This window comes from Eucalyptus grandis, chromosome 6 (genome assembly GCF_016545825.1).
Source record: "Eucalyptus grandis isolate ANBG69807.140 chromosome 6, ASM1654582v1, whole genome shotgun sequence".
Classification (NCBI taxonomy): Eukaryota; Viridiplantae; Streptophyta; class Magnoliopsida; order Myrtales; family Myrtaceae; genus Eucalyptus; species Eucalyptus grandis.
Window position 1 is genome coordinate 51,808,206 of NC_052617.1, and position 19,385 is coordinate 51,827,590.

The 19,385-nt window shown below is 40.7% G+C and overlaps 1 long non-coding RNA gene and 1 pseudogene across 1 annotated transcript; both read left to right on the top strand.

Annotated features, from left to right (window-relative positions):
• The first annotated feature begins 3,259 nt into the window (after window positions 1-3,259).
• On the top strand, window positions 3,260-5,439 carry LOC120294232 (annotated as a pseudogene).
• Window positions 5,440-16,791: 11,352 nt separating this feature from the next.
• Window positions 16,792-18,981, top strand: LOC120286238. The gene is made up of 2 exons (XR_005552294.1): window positions 16,792-17,525; window positions 18,705-18,981. It is a non-coding gene; the product is annotated as an uncharacterized LOC120286238 (long non-coding RNA).
• The last annotated feature ends 404 nt before the right edge of the window (window positions 18,982-19,385 follow it).

Here is a 19,385-nt window from a genome sequence, read left to right on the forward strand (position 1 = left end):
TAATTACTAAATACTCAAATGCTCATAAACTCATCTAGAGAACATAATAAAAATAATAATAACCATTTCTAAGATTTTTTTTAGCATAAATTATTCCCGAGAATAAAATGGTTACAAAACGCCCCATATATCTCGTGATAAAAAACATGTTACAAATGAATAAGAGATAGAGCCATTAGAGAAATATGGACTTTTTCAATTTGTGCAACGCAATAACATTGACAGTCATGGGTGAGATACAGATCCAATTATAATATCGCCCCACTTGAAAGAAGAAGGCTCTTCTTGTGGGAGGGCCAAAATAAGCCATAAGCCCAATAGGGTATTCTCATCCAAAAATTTTGTGGCCTCAAATATATATGCAGCCATCCAAAAGGCCTTAGGTCTAAAGACAATTGCAATTGAATGCTTCTACAACCTTGTCCCACAAGAATTCCAGCAAGTTTCCATAAAAGAAAAGAGAGAGAGAGAGTGATAGAAAGGGTCTTCATAAATGAAGACATCCAACACCCTATTTCTATCTATGTAGAGATATTTGTAAAAAATCAACAATGCCTGAATTACTTTAGTCATTTTTAGAAAAAATAATATGATAAAATCTTTGGTTAAATGTTTGAATATGACCTAATTGCTCAATTGTCTACATTCATCTGTGTGAAATAAAAAAATATCAAAATATTTAGTCTTTTCTAATCTATGTGAATGTACATAAATCACTACATCCACATATGTTGACTAAGATTCTCTACTTATAGAGTGGTCAGTAGAGACACCTCGAATGTTATTCAAAGTAAGGAAATGTTCACCTTTATCAAATGCTTGTTGACTTTTCAATCAAACTGTTGAGGGCAAAAACTAATGATTATTACACAACTTTATACAAAAATCCGAAATTTAAGTGGTTAGATAATGACATAAATTAAATTAAAGAGATGCTCAGTCATGACTAATCCCTGTCCGAGCTCAAGATTTTAACCCTTCAACCCGTGCTATATCTTTGGGCTAGGATTAGGAACATTAGAAGTTCGATTTCTTTGACAAAGCCATGACACGAGACGTGGCAAAAGAGCAAAGGGCAAAGAGCAAAGGCATGCCGCACTCTCCCAAAAAGCGCACCCCACCCCCAAAGGCCCAATAACGGCCCATGGGCCCGTCCCAATTTAGCCCTCTGCCTCTCGCCCTATGAAAGCCCAATCAAAAGCTCCAGCCACAAAACCACGTACTTAGATATGATTTTTAAAGTGATCAAAAACACTCATGGATGTGCCAATTCACCTTTGTAAACTCACTTATAGTTAATAAATCCTCATATCCTAAGATGTCCGAGTGCATAGCCATTTCGATATGAGCAAACTGCAACTCATCATGTCGCCCATTTCAATATAAGCAAATCGCGGCTCATCATGACGATACGGAAGGATGGACAACAAATGTAAAATAAATATGAAAAAAAAATCATTTACTCTTTTTCCAAGCAATTTTATCAGGTAATCCTCGACGTGTTTGTTATGTCTACAGAAATCCGATTCGAGAACTAAATCGAGAATCGCCATTTATCGCTTCGGAGACCCACGTTTTGGGACCAACAACGACAGCCATGTGAACGAACCGACACGTGCGTCCATGCATTGGGCAACAATCCCAGAGCAAGGACGGGTGTTGGGCGTTGGTGGTGAAGACGACGGATCTTAACGCGAAATAGGCCATGGACTTGGATCTACCGAATGATAAGAATGCCTCTGAGATTCAAACATAAATCACTTTGCCTCAGTTGTATGTAAACCTCGCCTTTTCTTCGTCAATTGAAAAAACTCTATCTCTCTCTCTCTCTCTCTCCCCATCATCCTCTTGAGTTTCTTCTGCTCTAGCACTTTCGACAGCGTTCGCCTCCATTGAAGCTCGCAGGTGATTCTTGGTATGTTCGCAGCAAACACTTTGTGTAAGCGGACAGCTCTTGCGTTTCTCCCTTTATCTTCCTTTCTTCGCATTTCATTTTCGGACCCGTTGTCGGTTGCCTTGCCGCCGTTTCGTAGGCAGATCACGTCGAGATATCACTGGTGGTCGATGCCTTCAACTTGTGTTTGTTTGTTTATTTTTTTGTTTTTTTTTTTTATTTTTTATTTTTTTTAAGGAGAGTTTTGTTGAGCATGGCAGCAATTTGTGAGTGAAACTATTGCAAGAATTTCCGTTTCGTTTCGCATTTTTCGACTCGAGTTGACCTGTTCAATGAACTCCCAACGCAGTCTTCCTGTTCCAGCTATTTCTTTTCTTAGAAAAAATGTGAATTTTGATTAGTGAGGGTCTTGTAACGTCTTAGTCAACTCACGATTTTAGAAAAAAGAAAAAACTCACGATGAATAAACACCCATTTGGTTCAGCTTGGAAAAATATCCTTAGAAAAATGTTTAAAGGTTTTCGAAATGCAAATAATATTTGATGAATTGATAAATAACTTTGGTTTAAATGTCCATCAATAAAATTGCATTTATAAAAGACTTTACTATTTTTTTTTTAAAAGTTTTAACTTTTTCTTTTGAGTTCAGCGATCATGGCCAAAACAACTGCTGCCGGCTATTAGGTCTGATCGCCGAACAACATCGCCTAAGTAGGTGATGCCGCCTAGGTCGCGGCAAGGCAGTGCTGCCTGAGATCACGTGGGCCCCGAGATCACACGGCCCAAGCATCGCCTGCCTCATCGTGATCAAGGCGGTGGTCGTTGGCGCGCGACCCCAAGCAAGCATGGGGTCGAGCACATGGAACGAGAGAGACGTGAGGTAAAGAGAACATGAGTGAAGAGAAATGGAAGAGACATTTAGATTTTCGTTTTATAAAAGGGCAAAAAATGGAATTCACTTAAAAAATAAGGACAAGATGCGCAACTAACATACTTTTATTAGACCAAGGAAGTAGCATTTCAAAAATGCTACTTCTCAAGTCACCATCAGCCTTCCATTCCCCTAAAAGGCTTTGGAGTCCATTGAAGATGTAATCGCATCTTCCCAAAGCCCTCAAAAAAATGACTGAAACACAATTGCATTTGTTCAAATCCTTTTAGAATCCCAAAGCCCCTTTTAAATACTAAACCAATACTAAACCAAATGAAGCCTCACTCGCCTCAAAAACACACGTCATAAAAGAAAGCTAAGCCAACCACTTGGTTTCTACCAACTTTCTAATGGAGACTAAGGTATGAAAAGCTCAATAAAGACTTGATTTCTTTTAACGTTCTTGTTTCTCTAATGTGTTGTTGTAGTCTGGCATCCTCCGGTTCGAGACACAAATTAGCATAAGGGCGCTCGGATGACATCAACGTTTTCAAGAATGATAATCAATGTCAAAGGGTCGACTATGGTACGTCCGGCTGAGGACACGCCGAGATGTACCTTGTGGAATGCGAACGTGGACTTGGTGGTCCCGAGCATGCACACCCCATCCGTGTACTTCTACCGACCGACTGGGTTAGATGACTTCTTCGATTCCAGAGTGCTAAAGAGGCGCTGAGCAGAGCCTTGGTGCTGTTTACCCATTGGCTGGGCGGTTGAAGAGGACAAAAATGGCCGAATCGAGATCGATTGCAATGCCGAGGGCGTGCTGTTTGTTGAGGCGGAGACGAGCTCGGTGGTCGATGATTTAGGGGATTTCGCGACTTTGGAGCTCCGAAAGCTTATTCCGGCTGTGAATTACTCTAGTGGGATATCCTCAGACCCTGTTTTGGTGCTACAGGTGTGATTTCTCTTTTTGATTCTGTTCCTAGAATTGGTTCATTCTTTTGCTAATGAAGGTTGACTTAATGTGGTGAGGATGGATTCTTATGAACTCTTGATGATACTCATGAAGATTCAAGATCAGTAGGATTATCAGATAGAGATAGCTGAAATGACGATTTGGAATTCTACAACCGCAATTGAAGTGAAAACAAAAGTTGATCAGTTATATCTGGTGATGACTAATTTCTTACGAAGGGCAGTCCGTGTCTAGCAACAAACGCGGAAGTACTTAACGTAAATATAATTTGTTTTCAAGAACCATAAGCTCTTGGATGTCCTTGTGCCCATGTGCTTCTCATCATACTTTATGAACTTTTGAAAAGAACCTTGATTTTTGACAGTTGTGTTCAATGCTCAGAGATAAAATCTCTCCCATTTGAAAAGTACAAGCGAGGGATCAAGTCGGTATCTTGTACCAACTTTTTGGCTTCTTTCAGCTATGGTTTTATTAAACATCTTAACTTCAAAACATTGAAGACCTTTGTCTTTGACTCAGACCAGAGATAGTACATGCCAGCAACAATTAAGGGTTTCAGATTGGTGCCTTTAGTTTGCTTCTAAGTTGAGAGACCTGGCCGAGCTTTCCTGACTCTAGGAATTCATGCATCAAAAACAGACCAGAATTTGACCCTACTATGAGCAAATTGATTTATCAAGTAAGCTGCTTGCAAGCTAATGTTTGCAAGCAGTTGCCAGTTCATCAAGTGGTTGCGTTCAAATCAGATTTTGGCGTTTTTAATTTCGATTGTTTCCTTTATATAGGTTACATACTTCAAGTGTGGGGCAGTTTCGCTTGGTGTTGGAACGCAGCACCATGTGACCGATGGTTTTTCTGGTCTACACTTTCTGAACACATGGTCTGATCTGGCTCGTGGACTTGACGTCAAGCTCCTCCATTTATCGACCGGACCCTTCTGCGTGCCCGTAGCCCACCACGGCCTCAATTCCCTCATATCGAATACCAGTCTCCACCTGCATTGCGAGTTTCTCCTGAAACTACTAATTCAGCTCCAGATAGCTCTACTGTTTCTATTTTTAAAAGTTACTCGGGAACAGTTAGACGCCCTAAAGACACAGGCAGTATTAGAAAATGGAAACACCACTCGGTATACTTCCTATGAAATCTTGGCAGGTCATGTCTGGAGATGTGCGTGCAGAGCACGCGGACTTTCTGATGATCAAGACACTAAATTGTTCATTGCAACAGATGGACGGATGAGATTGTCTCCACCACTTCCGCAGGGTTATTTTGGCAATGGGATCTTTACAATCACACCAATTGCTGTTGCAGGCGATCTCATATCAAAACCAGTATCGTATGCGGCACAGAAGATCCATGAGTCATTGGCGAGAACGAACGACGATTACCTAAGATCTGCCCTTGATTGCTTGGCTCCAGCCTGATCTCTCAGCACTGGCTCGCGGGGCACATACTTTTAGGTGTCCAAACCTGGGCATTACTAGTTGGGTTAGGTTGCCCATCCATGACACAGACTTTGGTTGGGGCCGCCCTATCTACATGGGGCCAGGCGGGATTACATATGAGGGATTATCATACATATTGCCTAGCCCAACCAGTGATGGGAGCTTGTCTGTTGCTATCTCACTGCAAACAGAGCACATGAAACCGTTTGAGAAATTCTTCTACGACCTCCCTGGTGAGTCACCATGAAAAGGTGCAAGCTTGACGACTGAACGGGTCGGTTTCTAATACCGATAGAGAAGAACTTTCTTCTTTCCTTTTATCTAGTTTCCTCAAAGAAATCTTTTGGGCATGTTATTCATTTGTCATGCATAAGTGCACCAATGCAGCTGTATGCCGCGATGGGTCGGGTGCATCGCACAGTACTCAGAGAATTTATACTATATTTTGAAGTTCAATTTATAATATATAGCTAGATATGCTTTTCTGCTTTTGATTCCTGAGATCTATCGTCATGGATGAGGTGTTAAACAAGGTGTCAATGAACAACTCGACCAGAGAGCTACTGACTCCGTAAGTTCTACCAGGTCTGTGAATTATGTCACTTTCGCCTGCTGAAATGCAGATGCATCATTGAAGTTGGATATTCTCGAATTTGAACGTGTTGCTTTGCCTTCATTTCTAAGATTGCCTTTAAATACCGTATGGTTGGTTGAGCTTTCCCTGTGATGACTTAAGAAGCGGTTGGAGACTCGGCCTTAACCATCAGTGGGACCGGTAGGTCTAAAGAAAAGAGGCGAGAGAAAGAAACCTGGCATGACGAATTAAATCATCGAGGTTAAGAGCTAAGATTCGTTTCCCTGAAAGTTCTGCTCATCACACAAACAACCAACTGCCAAAACTTCACTAGACTATAAAAACAGCCAAATTCCCGAAAGAAGGCAATATTGACAAGCACGAACGTGAGGCCGAGAACGGAAATGGTCCCAAATTAAAGGTATCAACACGAATCCACAATTGAAGCCTTGACCTCATTTCTTAAGACCTACAACATCCATGCTTTGAAAGGCTGACGCTCATGTACAAAGGAACGGTGAGATGCTTCTTTAAGGTCAACAGCTGACGCTGGTGTTTGCCCAAGGGGCGTTATTTGTGATCTGCCATGGATAAACTTGAAGTGCTGCGATATACCAAACGATTAAAGGCATAAGATCGCTGGCATTGGAAATATTTTCACATTTAAGAGCATATTCAGGTGCCAGATTGTCTGTATGTGTAAAACTTCATCACTATCCTTTCAACTCAGAACCCCCTCAAACCACCAAAGAGAAGTAACACAAAATTCTTCCTACTAATGGTAACAGCTAATTTGCGAAGAAAGAGAAAGGCGAAGATATCAATGAATCTAGAAGCTCTCACTTTGGATTGTTCAAGGCCTACCGACATGCTTAGAGCCTTTCTACATGCGTGAGGAGAAATTGATCCCAGTAACAGACATTAGCCGCCATGTCATTGCCCGTGACAAATATTGCCTTTTCCTTTCATTTCAGCTTTTAGGCATTATTTGTTTCTAATGTTCTAAAGAGATGGCGTATTAGATAGCAAAGAAATGTGAAGAGCTAACCGGATGATAACTCTTTGTTCGCTAGCGTACTCTTCAAAGATAACGAAGGTTAACCACACAACTAGCAAAGTTCTACACAGTCCCTCTCCAGTTCTTCCTAAGTTAAGTGCAAAACCTAGAAAATGACTATATTGATCAAGAGTATCAAGTAGAAATCTAATCTTTCGAGTATTATACATAAAGCTGGGTTCAAAAGTAACTCTAAGGACGCACATGACAAAATTTTATTTCTCATGTGACATCCTGAATTCTTCAACACTGCTCTCTTAAGTGTCGGGCATTTCATTAACTTTGTCTATAAGGCCATTCTCCAGAACCGATCACTCTCGAGATAACTAGATTAGCTGGAGAAGCTATTAGGGACTTTTAACGCAAATAGACTTTAGAATTCAATCAAGAATCGGTTTCTCGGCCGTGCTTATCTTTAGAGGCCGTTACGGCACGGTTAAAAATCGATTTGAGATAAGAATGGGTGTTGGCTGAGATGTGCGGCCGGTGTGGATGACTCCACTACATTGGAAAATTCTCGTCGATTGATACTAATCTGATTTTAGTGTCGTTTTGGTACCCCAGTGTCCGTATCAATTCTCGAGATTTTCACGATAATCAAGAGTCGCCAATGTATTGAGTGGATTCAAAGTCGTTCGAAGAAAATCGACCACGGGTCATTTGCCTTAAAAAAGTTACTGAAAACTTACAGTAGTCTAGGTCACGCTAAAAAACGCGCCAAATAGAAATTAACCGCCAATTCAAGTCCAATTTCAAAAATTAAAGATTTTATCATGTCACAATAAATTCTAGAATCCACAACTCGCGTCTTAGAATATTTTTCTAACAACACTTTTTTGGGAAAAAGTCATCGTCGGATCGTTTTTGTGCAAAAAATGCCGAAGATGGTTTTTGGTTGTAAAATTGAGAAACATAATGGACTCATGGGTGAGGAAAAATGCCGGGTTAATCAATGGATGACCAATTGAAATTATAGAAGCCAAATGAGGATGATTTGAGATAATTCAAGTGTGCGGGAACCCCCCACGGGAGGGAGAACCTCCCAGGGGTGAGAGTTCCCAAGTGGGGGCCACATATCCCGCCTCTCGGGGGAGAAACAATTCGAGAGGAGCGAGGGGGTCTACGGCTACGGGGTAACGGTAGGTTCTCGGCGATGAGAGCGGTGATTTGGATCTAACCCATTCAATTCGAGGGCACCCAAGGACCACGTAGAGGCTTCCCTTAAATAAGGAAGCCCATGCCTCAACTGGCTTAGATGCCAAGATGCGCCAACTCATCGTTGGAGGAATGCCCCAGTTACCCCGGATCGTTTTGTGCAAAAAATGCCGAAGATGGTTTTTGTTGTAAAATTGAGAAGCATAATGGACTCATGGGTGAGGAAAAATGCCGGGTTAATCAATGGATGACCAATTGAAATTATAGAAGCCAAATGAGGATGATTTGAGATAATTCAAGTGTCCAATTGAGAGGAGATGATGCCAATTTCGTAATCCCCCTCATGCCTAGCCAAAATGCACCATTTGAGGGGTTGTGAGAAGTGTTGGTGTGGCTCAATGTAGGCCAAGGGATTTTACTTGGTCAAGAAGGATTTTTGGGGATATTTGTTATGGAAAAATTGGACCAAGGGCCCTCCATCCTCCTCATCTCTATCTCTTCTCTCCCTCACCCTCACTCCGTTCACCTCCATCCTCCCATTCTTCCATTTTGATCTTAGAAGAAACCCAACGACTGCCCCCTCATTCACGCGTCCACCGAGGGACACCGGCATCTTCGTTCCTTACATTGGAAATCTTCGGTGTTTGAAGTTGACAAACGTTTCTATCGAGTCTAGTGCGAAGGCTTGCGGACTCTCGCTGTTTAAAGCTCGAAGACGGACAGCCGGACTCGAGACCAAGAATCTATCCTCATTGACGCCTCTGGCCAGATTGAAGAAAGGTTATCCCGGAAACTGGATGTTTTGTTAAAGATTTAACTTTATCAACCTGGAGAAGATCTCGTAGCTGGAGAAGACATAACGGAGTCCTTTGATTGATCGAAAGATTGACTCGATAATTGAAGATCCGGTGATTGCCTAAATATTATGGAAGGTTACGCTTATGGAAACCGAGATCACGACAGTTGTATGGGCGAACGACGATGGGCTATCAACACGTTCCTTTAATAGCTTGAACAATCTTCCTAATGATTATCCAACAAGATTGGAGGAATTCCTTTGGTAAGTGCCAACGGATATGATGGCATAAAGGGAGTATATAAGGAAGACGGTCTTAGTTGTTCAGGAGTGCGCGATAGAAGAATTCCAAAGTACGAAGCTCCTTTTGTTTAGACAAACTTTGAGCGAATACTTGTATACAAAAGAGAGTCTATATTTGTGAGAAATCTTGAGGAGGTGTAGTAGAACATCTACACTTTGGAATCAAGGCAAAGCGTGCTTTGTAACTTCTCTTTTGTTCATAGTGGAATCAGCCAATAGGCTGTCGGTAAAAGAAAAGTGGACGTGAAAAAAGCCATATAAGCCGAACCACTATAAAACGCATGTTCAATTTTCTCTTCTCTCGGTCTTACTTGATTAACGTTTCCTTCCTCTTTGTCTAGTATTGTGCAATTGTTGAAGAAAAATCTTTTATATACCTATTCACCCCCTCTAGGTACTCATACTAGCAATATCAATTGGTATCGAGCACATGTACTTACTTTATTTGAAGTGTTTTTGCTTCGTAGTAAAAGATCCATGGCTAGTATGCTAGCACCGGGCGATGGAAGGGCAAGCAATACCCGGACCACCCTACTTTGATGGAAATGATTACAACATCCGGAAGAACAAGATGAAAGCTTTCCTTCGATCAAAGGATCCTCTCGAATGGGACGTTGTAGAAAAAGAATTACTCCTACCCAGCATCGCCCTCTCGAAGAGGAAAGAAACTAATGAGACTAGCGGAATGACTCGGGAAGAGATAATCCAGAAGACAAGCACTCGTGCAAAAGCAATTTATTCTTTATATTGTGCTTTGTCACCAACGAATATAATAGAATATCTTCTTGTGTTACAGCAAAAGAAGTTTGGGACAGATTACATATCACCTATGAAGGAGCAGATCAGTGAAGGAAACAAGAATCAACATTCTTCTCGGTCAATACGAAGCCTTCGAATGAAACCGGAGAATCTATATTCGACATGTTTAGTCGTTTTTACGGATATTGTGAATGGTCTTGAAAATCAAGGTCAACCAACTTCTGATCCCATGAAGGTAAACAAGTTCTTTGCGTGGACTCTCCGAGGATTGGAATCACATAAAGACGATAAGAGACGCAAAGAATTATGCCACTATTTGTCGACGAGCTAATTGGAACTCTTCGAGTCTTATGAAGTGGAACGGATCAATGAAGATGAAGATCCAAAAGGTAAGAAATCCATTGCATTAAAATCAAATGATGATTCTCGATGATGTAGAAGAAGATATGGACGATGAGGAGCTTGCTCTCATGATAAGAAGATTGAAAACCGAATAGAAAATGAAGAAGGTTCAACTCAAAAGAAACAAAGCTTTCAAAGACAGCACCAAGTACGTGATGATGAGGAACCAAACAAAGACGTAGATGCGCTTTGAATGTAAGAAAAGGGACACATCGGACAACCGCTGTCCTCTTACAAGAAGAAGAGAAAAGCTGAAAATTTCGAAAAGCTCTCAAAGCCGAGCACAGGGTGACACGAGTGTGAAGAAAGTGATAATGAATATGCCAATCTATGTCCGATGGCACAATCGGACCTCGGACTCGGATCGTACTCGACAAAGGAATTTGAGGCAAGTAATTTAAAATTCTGTCAAAGTTTCTAAATACATTGATGAATGTTTTTAGTCTTAAGACTTCTCTCAAAAGAATTTCCGAACTGAAAAGGAAAACTCAGCTCTAAAGCAAAAGGAAAATGTTTTAGTAGAAAGAGTTAAAAGTCTAGACTTATTTATTTCCACTCTTAAAGAAAATGAAGATAATCTTTTAAAAGAAAATGCTCTTTTAAAAACAGACTTATCAAATATTTCAAAGAAATTTTCAATAGGGTTACGAAAAACTTGAGAAAATTCTTTCGGCTCAAAGACCTACTTCAATAAGTCCGGTCTAGGTATGACAGTAAACAATTCCTTGATTGATTTTCCTAAAGTAAAGAAAGAATTAAGAAAAGACTTTCGAGAGAGGCTTACAAAAATCACTTCAAGAAAGTTTTTGTAAAATCGTAGGTAGAAATGCTCTCGGATGTTCAAAATGCAAATGCACCGGATCACTTTGAAAAGAGTGTCCTATGGTTTGGAAACACATTAAGAAAATATGGGCTAATCTTGCTTATGTTACTAACACCAAAGGACCCAAGAAAGTTTGGGGTACCAAAGAAAGCTTGAGACTCTATTTTAAATGCGGGTCACCATCAAAAAGGTAAAGTGGTATCTTGACGGTGGATGCTCACACATGACGGGAGACCTCAAATTGTTTTATAAAAGTTTGCTCAAGTAAATGGTGAAAGTTTCATTTGGAGGAAAAAGGAAGTATTGTGGGATTTGGAACTGTGAAAATTGGAAAATCTCACAATAAGTAATGTTTCCTTAGTGGAAGGACTCAATTACAATCTTCTCGGCATTAGTCAGCGTGTGATACTGGTTTCAAGATCTTCTTTCAAGAAGGAATATGTTCTCGAATCGGTAAAGACTCTACTCGATCTTTCATGGGTCGAAGACATGGAAACATCTATCTTACGGATGTGAAACCAAATGAATGCAATGTTTTATCTCAATTCAAGACAGAAGCAAAAGCATGGCATGGAAAGCTTGGTCATGTCAACATGAAGCAATTAGCCAAAATCTCATCAAAACAGCTTTCGAGGACTACCCAAATTACCTTATCAAAAGACCGATCCATGCACTCATGTATTAGGAAAGTTGAGTAAGAAATTCATTTAAGCCAATAAATCATGTCTCTACTAATCATGTACTACAGTTGCTGCATATGGATCTCTTCGGACCAAACAGAACACAGAGTATTGGAGGTAAGAAATATTGCCTAGTAATTGTGGACGATTACTCCCGTTTTACTTGGGTATATTTCCTTGCAAGTAAGTCCAAACCTTCTCGTATTTTGAAAAATTTGCTAAAAGGTTCAAAATGAAAAAGGATGTGTCATCTCAAGTATAAGAACAGATCATGAAGGTGAATTTGAAAATCAAGATTTTATAAAATTTTGTGATGAATCTGATTTAATCATGTGTTCTCCTCTCCATATACTCCTCGGCAAAATGGAGTTGTGGAAAGAAAAAACAGAATCTCTTCAAGAAATGGCTAGAACTCTTTTAATTGAAAGCAAGATTTCTTCACGATTTTGAAATTTGAAAGTTTCACAACTTGCTATATAATCAATAGAGTCTTCTTAAGACCTATTCTGAGAAAACCCCTTATGAGTTATTCAAAGATAAGAAGCCTATTGTTTCATACTTTCATGTATTCGGTTGCAAATGTTTTATATTGAAAAATGCAAAAGATCGAGTTGGTAAGTTTGAAGAAAGATCGGATGAAGGTATCTTCCTTGGATATTCTACATCAAGCAAAGCCTTCGAGTCTATAACAAGAAGAGCCGAGTGCAGAGGAGTCAATGAATGTCAAATTTCAAGACTCAACGCAAGATGAATCAAGTCGAGACTCATCAAGAAGAGTACGAACACCTCCGAACCTTCCAAAGCTTACAACTCAAGAAGCATCTCGGACTGGAAAACCAGCATCGGGGATGTTCGTGAAGATCCAAACAAAGAGAAATCATCAACCGACAAATCAACAAGTAGCCGGAAGCATAAGTCAGTCATCCCAAAGATCTTATAATCGGCAAAATTAATGAAGGAATTCGCACCATATCAAAAGGCGAGAGTCTAGTCTTTGTGGCTCTCGTTTACGAAATTGAACCAAAGAGCATAGAAGAAGCTTTATATGATGAAAGCTGGATTGAAGTTATGCAAGAAGAGCTCGGACGGTTCAACATTAATGATGTGCGGGAATTGACATCAAACCAAAAGGTAAAAGCTGTTGGAGCTAAATGGGTGTTGAAACAAGATGAATGAGAAAGGAAAAGTCGTACGAAACAAAGCAAGACTCGTAGCCAAGGGATATACGCAAGAAGAAGGAATAGACTATGATGAGACTTACGCTCCGGTAGCAAGGTTAGAAGCTATTCGACTATTACTTACGTTTGCTTGTTATAAGAATTTCAGTTATTCCAAATGGACGTCAAAGCGCCTTCCTAAATGGATTTATCCATGAGGAAGTTTATGTGGAACAACCACCGGGTTTAAAGACCCAAAGAAGCCGGGCTCGATCTTGGTGAAAAGGCTTTGTATGGTTTAAAGCAAGCACCTCGAGCTTGGTACGACAGTTGAGTAAGTTTTTAATACAAAATGGTTTGTCAAAGGTAAAGTAGATACGACTTTATTTATCAAAAAGGAAACAAAAGTTTCTTACTTGTTCAAATATATGTGGATGACATTATTTTCGGATCCTCTAATGAAAATCATTGCAATAAATTTTCTAAGTCTATGCAGGATGAGTTTGAAATGAGTATGATGGGAGAGTTAACATTCTTTCTTGGTCTTCAAGTAAAACAATTGAAGGAATAAACTTTTATTAATCAAGAAAAATATGTTAATGATCTTGTCAAAAGATTTGGACTGGAAAAGTGCAAAAAGACCGACATACCGATGTCAAGTTCTTTGAAGATAGACAAAGATGAAGAAGGGAAGAAAGTTGATCAAAAGCTGTACAGGAGCATCATTGGTTCACTCCTTTATCTTACTGCTTCTAGACGACATTTTGTTGAGTGTTTGCATCAGACTGCTAGGTTTCAATCGGATCTAAAGAATCCCATCTCGGTGCTGCAAACGCATCATTAAATACGTTGCTTCATCATCAAGCATCGGTCTTTGGTATCCTAAGAAGGGAGACTTTAATCTTCTGGATATTCCAGGACGAGATCTGGCATTGCAGAGTTGATAGAAAGAGCACTTCGAGAACTTGCCGTTGTTAGGGACGGGGATGTCTTGGTTTTCAAGGAAACAAAGCACTATGTCCCTTTCAACAACGAAGCGAGTATGTAGCCACAGGGAAGCTTGCTGTTCGCAAATTCTATGGATAAAACAACAGCTAAGAGACTTTGAAATGAAGACTCATGCACGGAGATTAATTGCGACAACACCAGCGCTATCAACCTCACCAAAAATCCAATTCTCCACTCAAGAGCAAAGCATATAGAGATTCGACATCACTTTATTAGAGACCATGTTCAAAATGGAGATGTTTCAATTCAATTTGTTGACTCAAAGAATCAATCATGGATATATTCACAAAGCCTTTGGAGAAAAATCAATTTGAGTCTATACGTTCGGACTCAACATTTTGAGGTATGAGGATATCAAAGTCTAAAGACTTTCTGGCTCGATCTTACAAGACTTTATCTGAAAGATAGTCTTGGTACCGACCGTCGGTTGTAAGTCTTTCTCTCTTGAATCTCATCTTGAAAAGGTACGATCGTCGATGCTTTGTGTTTAAATTGTTGCTATATTTAATTGACGTAAATATTGCATCGTTTCATTTCAAAAGGAGTTATTTTTTAAATGGCTATTTTTGCGGAAAAAGACAGTTATTTTGAAAAGGCATTTTTATTTCCTTTGTGACGGTTCGTTTTATCCCCTTTTTAACCGATCGTGTCTTTGTCGATTTCTCTTCACTTTTCTCTCAAAAACCCTAGAAAGCATCGATCCTCCATTCCCGTTTGTCTTCTTCGTTTAATCCTCAAAAAGTTGTCATCTTTCTGGGAAAGTCAAGCAATGAATCTTCCAAAAGCGAGAAAGATGTCATCTTCAAGAAAGTCTTCGAGAATTGCAAGCGGGGACCACGGCGAATGAGTGAGGGCTCTACGCACGATCTTCTTGAAGAAGAAGTGACTCCAGAGCGGCAAGCGAGCCCACAACATTCTCAGGCGTCATTCTCCTCCATCTAGTCCTCAAGGCGTTGATCATCAACAACGGAAGAAATCATCGAGGATGCGAGACCTGTAAGAGTTCAAAAGCCCGCTTATATTTACCAGATTATATCGTGCCTTAAAAAGGAATTCATTACTCCTTTGAACTACATTGATGATTTTCTTAAAGACAAAGGACATGGGAACGAATATATCTTTTCGAAAAATGGAAAGTTTGGGAATTGCTCGAAAAGGGGGTGGGGAAACCCTTGCAAATATCCCAAGTGATCCTCGTGATTTGGGGGCCGAATCTGTAGATGGGAATGATGATGATAAATTATACTGAGTCAATTTCAGAAAATGGGTGTTGCGGTTGAAAATCAAGGAAAAATGGGAGATTTGTTCGGATCAAAGGAGCAAAAGGATCGTGCTCGAAATTGCTGAAGCGTGGGGTGATAAACCCTAGGAGTGTGGATTTTGATTTTTTGGATGCTTTGTGAATATGAACTTGAGGGAAAAGTTCGATTATCTTCAACTTGAAAGTTCCCCGCTCGACTCTGAGGCCTATGCTGGTCTTAACTGCATATTTCTATTCAAATCTAAGCTTTTTGGATGCGAATAGATTCTCTTTCAGCGTCAAAGACCAAGACTATGTTGTGGATATGAATATGCTGGCAGATGTATTAGAAGTCGAAAGAGGAAGATATCAGCCAATCAAAGTTTCCATTGCTCGGGCCACACTTGGGCCGGTGAAGGACGGGAGAGCAGATGAAAAGATCACCTACTTAAGGATGGGTGCATTCAACATCTTGCTTCACAAGATTGTGATTAATTGCCTCCGGCCAAATCAACTTCAAGGCTGATGTTTCAAGTTCGGAGGCCAAGGCGATGTATGCCATTCTCTTTGGAAAAAGGTTTTCTCTCCCTCACCTTTGTGATGTTTCACATGTATAGAGCAATGATGAAGGACAGAGTCAACTCCTTACCCAAGCCTTATTCGAAGTTATCGGACATACGAATATTCCTTTCCACAAATCTTTTGTGTTCTAATATGCGATCATATGGTGGTAGGACCCGAAAATGGTGACCAAAATGCGTCTCGAAGGAACTAAGCAAGGAGTTGGAGAAACTCAAGGAGAAGACTCCTGCAAAATCTCATCAAATCTCTTCGCGGCTAAAAGAAAAAGGGAAGGAGCCCATGGTTGCTCCATCCAAGAGAAGAAGAGCTCTCCTCGTTGAGGATGAAGATGATGAGGAAGACATCACCATCTACGCATTGGCTTTGAAGAATTTAAGTCGTCTGTTCCACGAAAGAATCGGAGCAAATGGCGAAAGAAGCAGAGGAGAAGGAAGAAGAAGAAATAGAAGCTGAAAAAGAAACGAGAGGAGGAAAGACACTGAAGAAGAAAAGAAGAGAAGAAGGAGAACTTTGAAGAACACTCTTCTCCACCTATAGGCATGGAAACGGGGAGATCGGGAGAAAGGAGTGAAGTCTTCATATCCCGATGCAAGTGAAGGAGTCGGTCGCTCACCAGACCCGAGGATATTTATGCATCTCGGTTTCAGAGGAAGGTCATGAAGTTTCATCGCCAAACCTGCAAGATTATCTGATCTACCATCGTCGCATTTACTCCATCGGATCGAGCCGAAGCAAGTACTCATTGATAATGGAGCAGATTTTCGCGGAATCATGGATATTCTCTTGGAGATGCGAGGTCAAATTTATGCCTTAGGATGCGAAGTTCAAAGCTTAAAGAATGAAAGTCAAGCTTCTTCCTGTTCATTGAATGATAAAATGCAAGCCCTCTGCATTGAAATCAGGCCAATGCCAAGAGTGAGGAGATTGCACATCTAAAGGAAGACTTTAAAAAGCTGGAAGGCATCGTTCGATCTATGGAAGATTTACAGCTTGTCCACGTTCCCAAGCAATCTTGACTTCATCTCATCCTTTTTAATGATGACAAAAGGGAGAGATGCCTTCGTGCGTTGTCCAGCCTGAAGATCGCAAAGTTTGAAGCCACCAGCCTGCTTTCATTTTTCTCTCTTGCAACCCATCCCCAGCGTCAACTTCGATTCCCCCTCCACGCTGCCACTTGGCTGCGTCTGCACCTTGGCCGGTCAACAAAACAGCGCCCCTCCACCAGCGTTGATTTCGCTGACTGCCCAGCATCCACCGAACTCCATCTAGCTGCCCCTGCTCCGCCGAATTGCCAGCAGCACCGCTCGAAGAAGTCCACGCCTCCACCGAGTTCTTCAACCGCTGCCACGTCCGAGCTTCTCCAAGCTCGGTCAACCAAAGAAACGTTTCCCCAGCCGTGTTGACTCTCGCTGCCGCTGCCACCCACGTCCGAAGCTGCTTCTCTTCCTCGACGCAATTCGCTGCAGTGAAGTTCGGCCCAGCAGTGGGCCATTAGAAGCCCACGAAGATTTGCAGCAGTCAAGCCCGAGCCCATCAGTCCAGCAAGTCCATGAGCCCAGCAAGCAGCCCATAGTTCAGCATCTTCAAGCCCAGCTCTCCACAAGCCCAGTTCGCAGCAGCCCAAGCCCAGTGTTCAGCCCATCTTGAAGCCCATCTTCAGCAGGCCCAACCCAACTTGGGTCCAGTTGGGCTGAGATTTGTTGGGCCCATTTTAGGCCTGACCCGAGAGTTCGTCGTCGCTGCCGAAATTTTGGAATTCGGCCGTCGTCACAGTGTCCCGGTCTTCACTTTGCGCAAGTGAGTAATCTCAGTATTCCTTGCTTAGTAGACTAATTATAGTTAATGGTTGATTAGTGTTAATTAAGTATGATTAAGTTGTTAAATTAGAATTGATTAGAGATTATTAGTTAATTGATTTGCATATTAGTTAAGTGGTTAGTGTACTTAGCTAGAAAACTACATATACTATTTATTGAATGCATCTCGGGATTTTTCCCGACTCTTATTGGGCTTCAATTAGGCATTACGGGCCTAAATTGGATTTTTAGTATTTAATTATTAATTTTCGAAATTTATTTATTTATTTATTTATTTTTCGGAAATTAGGCTGTGATAGCCGACGACTGAAATTTCATGCTGATTGTCGTGGTGCAGTCCGTTTATTTATTTGAGCTCTACGTTAAGTGGAATTGACTTAATTGTGCAATTTGAGGATTTATTCCTAAATTGTTTGAATTGAATGGAAATTGAATGATTGACTAGTAGATGGCTGATCATAATTGTTTAGTGCCAATAATACGTTGATGGGCTAAAGTAGAGAGAATTTCAAGAGTGAAATGGGAACTTTCTTGGCTAAGATCAGTCAGGTGTGACCTATGACAGGCGTGGTTCGGTGATTAAGGATATCACCGCGCAAAAACGTCGCCTTAAAGAACGCACGTAGACTGTCTAAGACTTGTGGCAGGTGTGATTCGATGATGAGGAATATCACTGGCGAAAACGGCGCCTTAAAGAACGCACGTAGACTGTCTGTTACCTATGATGGGTGTTGTTCGGTGATAAGGAATATCACTGGCGAAAACGGCGCCTTAAAGAACACACGTAGACTATCTGTTACTTACATTACCTTGGCGAAAACGACACCCGAGAACATTAATGGAGCTCTGTGACTAAGTGTACTATTGGAGGTTATACAGTGGGATGTGAATGACCTAGAAAAGATTCGACTGACATATAATCGACTAGATCGATTGATCAATGATTGATTTGATGTCGTGATTTGATTAACTGTTCGATGTGATATATGAAGCAATTGTATATAACCTTGAATTGCATGTTGGAACTTATGCCAAGGTAAGTCTTCTGACTCGTGCTGTGCTTAGGCAACCATGTGGTGTATTGATTTCCTAATCGAGTCTTAGTGGGGTAGAACTTGCTGAGACGTAGTCTCATCCCTGTTGTGGGACAACATTTCAGACCCGTAGATGAGCCTGAGGAGGAGGAACCAGAAGATGACGATGAGCCAGAAAAGGATGAAGAGCTTGAAGGAAACAAGCTTAGTGAAGAAGAGTCAGAAGAGGATTAGGATGATCTTGAGTACGACCTGGATGAAAACTGAGATGAATCTTGTTTTGATGTGATTAGAGTGAAATTATAAAGTCGTGAATAGTTTGTGAAATACTTTGAGATATGCTCTGTATAAAAGTATGGTTGTGAATTTCAATATGAAAAATATGGTATTGATTTTCTATCCCATCATTTTATTGTCTGAGGATTTATAACTGCTTCTACACGTACTATTAAAAATGAAAGGGTTGACGATATATAATCATATCACATTATAAAATCGACCAAATAGAAGGATGTGTGCGTGCCCAAGGATCAGGGCGTGACACTCTATATCTTAATTTTCCTATTCCCTGAAATAGGTTTGAAACGGAAATCATTTTGGTAACGTAATTTCGTTTTTCTATTTCCGAAATAAATTTCTATTCCAAAAATAGATTTCGAGCCGAAATGAGAAGTTAAAATTTTTAACTTTTCTATTTTTGGAATAAAAGTGAAAAATAAGAACTCTTCTCATTGTTCACTTTTATCACTGCTCGTTGCCACCCGCGGCTCAGGGGACGCTTGATGCTTGCCCCTAGAAGCTCGTCG